This window comes from Rattus norvegicus, chromosome 9 (assembly GCF_021556685.1).
Source record: "Rattus norvegicus strain SHRSP/BbbUtx chromosome 9, alternate assembly SHRSP_T2T, whole genome shotgun sequence".
Lineage (NCBI taxonomy): Eukaryota > Metazoa > Chordata > Mammalia > Rodentia > Muridae > Rattus > Rattus norvegicus.
The window spans coordinates 51,930,542-51,937,500 of NC_141542.1; positions in this window are offsets into that span (position 1 = coordinate 51,930,542).

Sequence of the window (6,959 nt, forward strand, 5' to 3'; positions counted from 1 at the left end):
GCCCTCCTTGCTTAGCTGAGCCTCTTTTCACGGTCTCCAGGGGAGGCAAACCTGAATACAAGAGCCCAGCCTGTTCAACTCAGAATCCCTTTCTGGAGGCTTCAGAGTATGTACTGAATAGGCTTCAAGGAGGGCCCCAAACAAGTGGCCCCTCCCAGGTAACAGCCAGTCTGAGCAGCCTGGACCCTCACTTTCATGCCTCACTGCTGAGATTCCCGGTCACCTGCTGTTCTCTGTCAGTGTCTCCACTGACCTCTGAGCCTGTGGGAGAGGTACTGTGAGACCTGAACACTGGTTTGGCAAATCTCAACACTCTTAAACATGCTGTGTGGGGTTGGAAGGGAGACAGGAGGGGCTTGGGGGGAGCATCCTGGCAGCTGCCTTCTCCTCGTTAGTAATGAGGCCGCTTGAGGTGGATCACAGCATCTTCTTAAAATATATGCATATATGAAATGAGGAGTTTAAATGGACTTAACATGTTATGGAGCGGGCATACCCCAACCAGACATCACATGATAATAAAACCCTCAGGACCAGGAACAGGTTACATCTTTTGAGTTGTTGGTCAGTGGGACCCCGCAAACATCCCCAAATATTATAGGCTACTGTAGGGGGTGACTCTGATGCTCTGATTGGGAATCTGCATGTGAGCACTGAAGGTCCTATTCCCCAATTGGCTTTTGAATGATCAATAAAGATGCTAGCAATAAAGATGAATCAATAAAGATGAACTGGGTGGAATAGGCAGGACTCCCCACCCCCTAGGTAGGCAAGCAGATAAAGAGTGAAGAATTTATTCCCCATGCTTCAGAGGGAGAAAGAGGAGACATCAGTCACGTGAAATATTGGGCAGAGTGACTGTTGGTCGCTTTCCCAACTGGGACTGGAGTTGCATGAGGGTAGATTTAGGGTGCTAAGCTGGGAGCGAAAAGAAGGGTGTGATAGGTGAGGAAGGCTTTGAAGAGCCTGGCCATTGAGCTAAATAAAGCAAATCAAAAACAAACGTGTGTGTGTGTGTGTGTGTGTGTGTGTGTGTGTGTGTGTGTGTGTGTCTTTCAACGTTGGATCAGAGGGAAACCAGGTGGGGCTGGTAGCATGGTTCGCTGGGAGCTATAGGTGGGGTAGCAAAACCTATATGCTATAGGCTATTGCCAATGCTATTGATTACTATCCACAACTTGACTCTAAGGCCCTAATGTGAAGACATTACATTCTTATGCCACAGAATATGGAGACAAATAGCTGGCACTCAACTGGAAGCTTCACCCCTAGAGGCTAATGTGTGCCATGTTGGAAGGTGTTACACATGCTACTAGAGGAAGTAATCATTGATTTCATCCAGCTGTGAACCCTGTAAACAATAATAATGACCTGCCCAGCAAGCTTAAAACCCTCTGGTGCAACTGTGGCAAAAATGTCACAGAAACAACCAACCTCTTGTCTTAAATTGAGTTTGAGAACCACGCCATGAGCTGGGATGCATATCAGACACTGTCAATAAGGACAAGCACCTGAGACTAGACAGGTCATAAGTCCTAAGAGGAAACCTGCAACTATTATTCTACTAAATAACCATAGCAATAAAACTATAGCAAAACAACTATAAGGCACTATTGCTGTACTCATAGATCAGTGCACTGCTCAACCTTCACCAGATCAGCTTCTTCTTGTAGTTGATGATAATTAACACAGAGATCCACAACGAGGCAATGCACAGAGAATGTTTGGTCTTGCCTGGGATGCCTACATCACACCCTTCTCTTCAAAGCTCAGGGATCCATGTGGAAGAAGGGGAGAAAGATTGTCGGAGGCGGGGCATGACTTCAAGGAAAGGGACTTCAGACACAACTGGGCAGACACCTATATGAACTCATCGAGACTCTCAGCATGCATAAGACCTGCACAGCACAAAATCCCGGTTTGGAGGAGGAAGACGTATGGGTATGAAGTCCCATCCCTGGACAAGGAGCTATTAGCAATTAGTGGCTTCTGTGAGATGGTGGTCAGTTTTCTTTAATGGTACCGGGTATGTCAACCACACTCCAGGTCAAGCCTCACACCCAGGAATAGTTGTCCAACACAAAGTTGGCCAACAAAAGCTAGACTCCATGGTTTTTTAGTTTTGTTAGAGACAGGCAGACATAGTAAGAGCTGGGGAAAGGGAAGGAATATGATAAAATATATTGTGTGAATGTCTCAAAGAATAAAAACAAGACATAAAATGATCTTTGAATATGAAAAAGCAATGTGCTTCTTTTTTGATGGAGAAAATTTTAAGAGAGCAAAGTTTTGGACTGATCATTCTGATTCGGATCTACGACGAACAAGAACAAGGGGGAACAGAGAAAAATACAAAACCACAAAACATACATACAGTTTGGAAACAGAAAGAGCTCTAGGATTCTTCACGTTACAGTCAAGGCTTGTGGGGAAGAGATGCTATAACTGTTAGCATCATTCTGGAGTTGCCTACTCCACAGAAGAACAATGAGAAAGTACCCGGAGGGCAAGACAGTACCTGGGTGGCCCTCCACGTGGTGAAGAGAGGCTACAGGTTTGGTTCCTATAAAAACAAAACAAAACAAAACAAAACAAAACACCACCAAACAGCAACGACAAACCTGTATGTTGAAGCTGCTGCTAATGTGATTCTATCCCAGGCTGGCAGCCAGGCTCCATCGTGTCATCCACAGGGTAGGCTTTGGGGATGTAAAAGATGCAGGATCGAGGAGGTCATGAATTCTCCCTTGTTTTCAGAGCTGCCACCGAGACCAGGCACTGTGTGCTTGTGCTGGAGCTGCTGCAAGAAGACAGTCTTGGGAGGCAAGGAGCACCCGGGAGGCCTTTTGTGAAGCTCTGAAAGTGAAGCCTCAGTCCAGGCAGAGACCCCAAGATGTTTGAGATGTCAGAGCTGTGAGATAGCTGCCAAAGAGAACTTCCCAGAGGGAGTAGAACCAACCCAAGCAAGATACATGGTGTAGAATTAAAAGCTGGATGAGCCAAGCCATCAAAGACCTTTGGAATTAGAGATGCTGGCCCTGGAGGTATAGGGTTTTGGATTTCCCCTGCTGGAATTTAGTTTTGCTTTGGTCCTGTATTTCTCTACTCCACTATTCCTCACTTTGGGGGTCGGTAGAGTACGTTCTGTGCCACTGTATCTTGACGATACACAGTACGCACTTTGCTTTTTTATTTTATGAGGGGTTACAGTTAAGAGACTTCTTTTAAACAAGTGTTGAAACCGTGTATAGGCTCTTTTGAAGTTGGGCTATGTGTATTTTGCATATACGACATGACCTTGCTGCTCGAGGGGGCCGGGGAGTAGAATGTGGTGGAATTCTAGTTGATACAGATCGTCGGATCTAGGGCAAACGTTAGAATGAAATAGCTGTTTTCTAGAAGTCCTTTGACCTTGAAGAAATCATCGTAGAGAACCGGGATTGTTTTCTGTCATCTGTGGAGTTGTTTTTCTGAAGGAGTTTCTCAGCCTTTGCGTGACTTTGGTCACGTGACTGTCCCGGCACACCCGGAATGTGTAGCATTACTGAGTGCTGCAGACAGCGCACAGTAAGGACTAAGTTGCAGGGGCCTGACGTCTTCCTTCAGGAGCCACATAGATTAGATCAAGGGCTTTGCTATGAGGATCTTGTTTTACTGGAAAAACAAAAAAACCTTTATGTGTAACAATCAGTAAATATGCTTTTGGGCAGCTGTTTGACATGCAGTCCAAAGAGGCTGAATCTCTCTGCCAGAAAGGCCTTAATTCATCCCCGAGCGATGGTCCAGAGTAACCCAGAACTGACGGAGATGTCTCACGTATTTGAACACTGAGTCCCCAGGTGGTGGCACCATTTGTGGTGGTTACAGGGGGAAGTATTTTACTGACATTTTAAAGCCTCGTCACACTTCCTGTTTGCTTTCTTTGTGTTTGAACAGAGTGAAGAAATAATCGCCTTCCTGCGCGGATACACGCCGGCTGCTACGCCTGCTCTGGCATGATGAACTCACTCACCTACAGGGACCGTAAGCCAAAATAAAACTTCTCTTCCGGAAGTTGCTTTTGATCGTGGTGGCTGTTACATTCAGAAACGTAACCGGCAGAGAAGTCGGTACCAGGAGCGGAGGTCTTACTGTGATATGCCCAGCCGTGTTGATTTGGGGAAGCATTTGGTCTGGAAAAGCTATCGAGTCCTTAGAATTTAATAAGCTGAGACTTACTGGTTTTAGTGGCACGACAGCTGCAGAAATAAAGGGGACATGAAAAGTTGGTGCTACGAGAGGTGAGAGGCCTTTGGTGAAGATGCGTTCTCAATTGCACGGGAATCCCATGATGGAAGGGGTGGGTGGGTGAGAGAACCTGAAGCCTGAAGTCATACACCATGGCGGGCCTCTTTGCGTCAGAGAGTCCAGGAGGCTGTTGGTGAGGGTGCGGCCTCCATTGCAGTGGAGATACCAACATATTAGACATGGTAGGCCCACAGGGGTGACCACCAAAGATAGCAGCTGTTGTGAAATGGAGGCTTGAGCCTACAAAACAGTGCATGTTGCAGCCAGAGAAGTGAAGCTCAAGCTCAAGCACATTGGAGCTTAGAAGGTCACGAGTGGGTCCCATATCTCAGACACTGAGGTATTTGCATTGTTGGATTTTGGCTATCAGGAGCTGATTATAATTCCTGTCACCTCTGTATCTGCCCCCTTCTCCTTCCACCCGTGACCTTTTTGCCTGCTTCCTCTATGAACAAACAGAAGGGTATTGTAAAGAATGGCCAGACCTACATGGAGGCCGCCCATACTGGTCTTGAAGATGCCAGGTTGTCTTAGCTAGGGTTGTGCTGCTGTGAACAGACACCATGACCAAGGCAACTCTCATAAAGGACAACATTTCATTGGGGCTGGCTTACAGGTTCAGAGGTTCAGTCCATTATCATCAAGGCGGGAACATGGCAGCATCCAGGCAGGTATGGTTTAGGCAGAGGTGAGATTTCTACATCTTCATCTGAAGGCTGCTAATGGAAGACCTGATTTCCAGGCAGCTAGGGTGAGGGTCTTAAAGCTCACACCCACAGTGACATACCTACTCCAACAAGGCCACGCCTCCAAATAGTGCCACTTCCTGGGCCAAGCATATACAAAGCATCACACAAGTAACACACATGTATCCTCACTCTAACTTTCTTCTCTGTTGAAAAAACTTCATCTCTATATCACAAACCCATGGGATCCCAAATGGGAAATGGGTGGTACTGTTAAGTTCTACACCCGGTGAACATGATTTAAACCCAGAGAAAACATATCCCAATTACTCAACCCCTGGAGATAGAGGAGGTAGAGGAGGTGATTCAGCCTTCCTCCAAGGTTGCAGCCTCTCCCCCATCTCCTCTCCTATATAGTACAAACCTATTATTTCATCCCCTGCTTCAGACTTTGACCTCAGCGTAACGGCTCCTTTAATGCCTCCCAACCTGCCTTGAGTGACTTAGTGCCAACAGCCCTGCCATTAACAGCCAATGTCACATGTTTCCACTGTTACCACAGTCATGTATTTTCCCTATGTGCATACTCCATATCCCTTATAAAACCCGGCACCATCACAGTCTGCTGTCTCCCCCTCCCCCATCTCTGCTCAAAGGCAGTCCTTTGCATACTTCTGCACCAATAGACCTCTCATCTGAGGTCAGTTGCATGCTGTCATATGGCATTCCTTGGCTCTCTGCTCATGGCAAAACACAATACCAAGCACTGATAGTTTTGAAACCATGAGCCAAGATAACCTTGCCTCCTTTTGCATGGATTTCCTCAGGTATCTTGTCACAGCTGTGGAAACTTAGTGATAGAGCCAGTACCCATTCTAGGCACAGGAAGAAAAGGAAGGAGGGAGGGAGGGGACCTGCAGACAGGGAGAAAGGGATAGGCTGCACACTGGGAATCTTGACATCATCAGCAGAGGGATTTGGACTACACATGAGTGGGTGGGCCAGGGATGTTCAAACAGGGGTTTCTCTCATGGCACTATGGGTCTGCAAAGAGTGTCTCCCTTATCTATACTATAGTTCCTGTTGAAAGGCGGAGACTGTGGGACGGAGCCTTAGGGAGCTCCCATCTAGGCTGCATAGGGTGTGTCGACACTGTTATGTTGAATTACTTATTAAAGAAGTAAATTCCAGTGCAGGTTACTTCCTGCTTCAATGGTTTGTGTTCCTGAATGAAACACACGCACCCACAGGCACCACACACCACACACACACCACGCACCACACACACACACACCATACCACACACCACACACATACCACATACAACACACACCACACACATCACACACACAACACATACAACACACAACACACATACCACACACACACACCACACACACATCACACACACACACCACACACAACACACAACACACACACCACACACACACCACACACAACACACCACACACACCACACACACCACACACACCACACACACCACACACACCACACACACCACACACACATACCACACACCACACACACCACACACACACCACACACACCACACACACCACACCACACACACACACCACACACACACCACACACACACCACACACACACAACACACACCACACACCACACACACACCACACATACCACACACCACACACATACCACATACAACACACACCACACACATCACACACACAACACATACAACACACAACACACATACCACACACACACACCACACACACATCACACACACACACCACACACAACACACAACACACACACCACACACACACCACACACAACACACCACACACACCACACACACCACACACACCACACACACCACACACACCACACACACCACACACACACCACACACCACACACACCACACACACACCACACACACCACACACACCACACCACACACACACACCACACACACACCACACACACACCACACA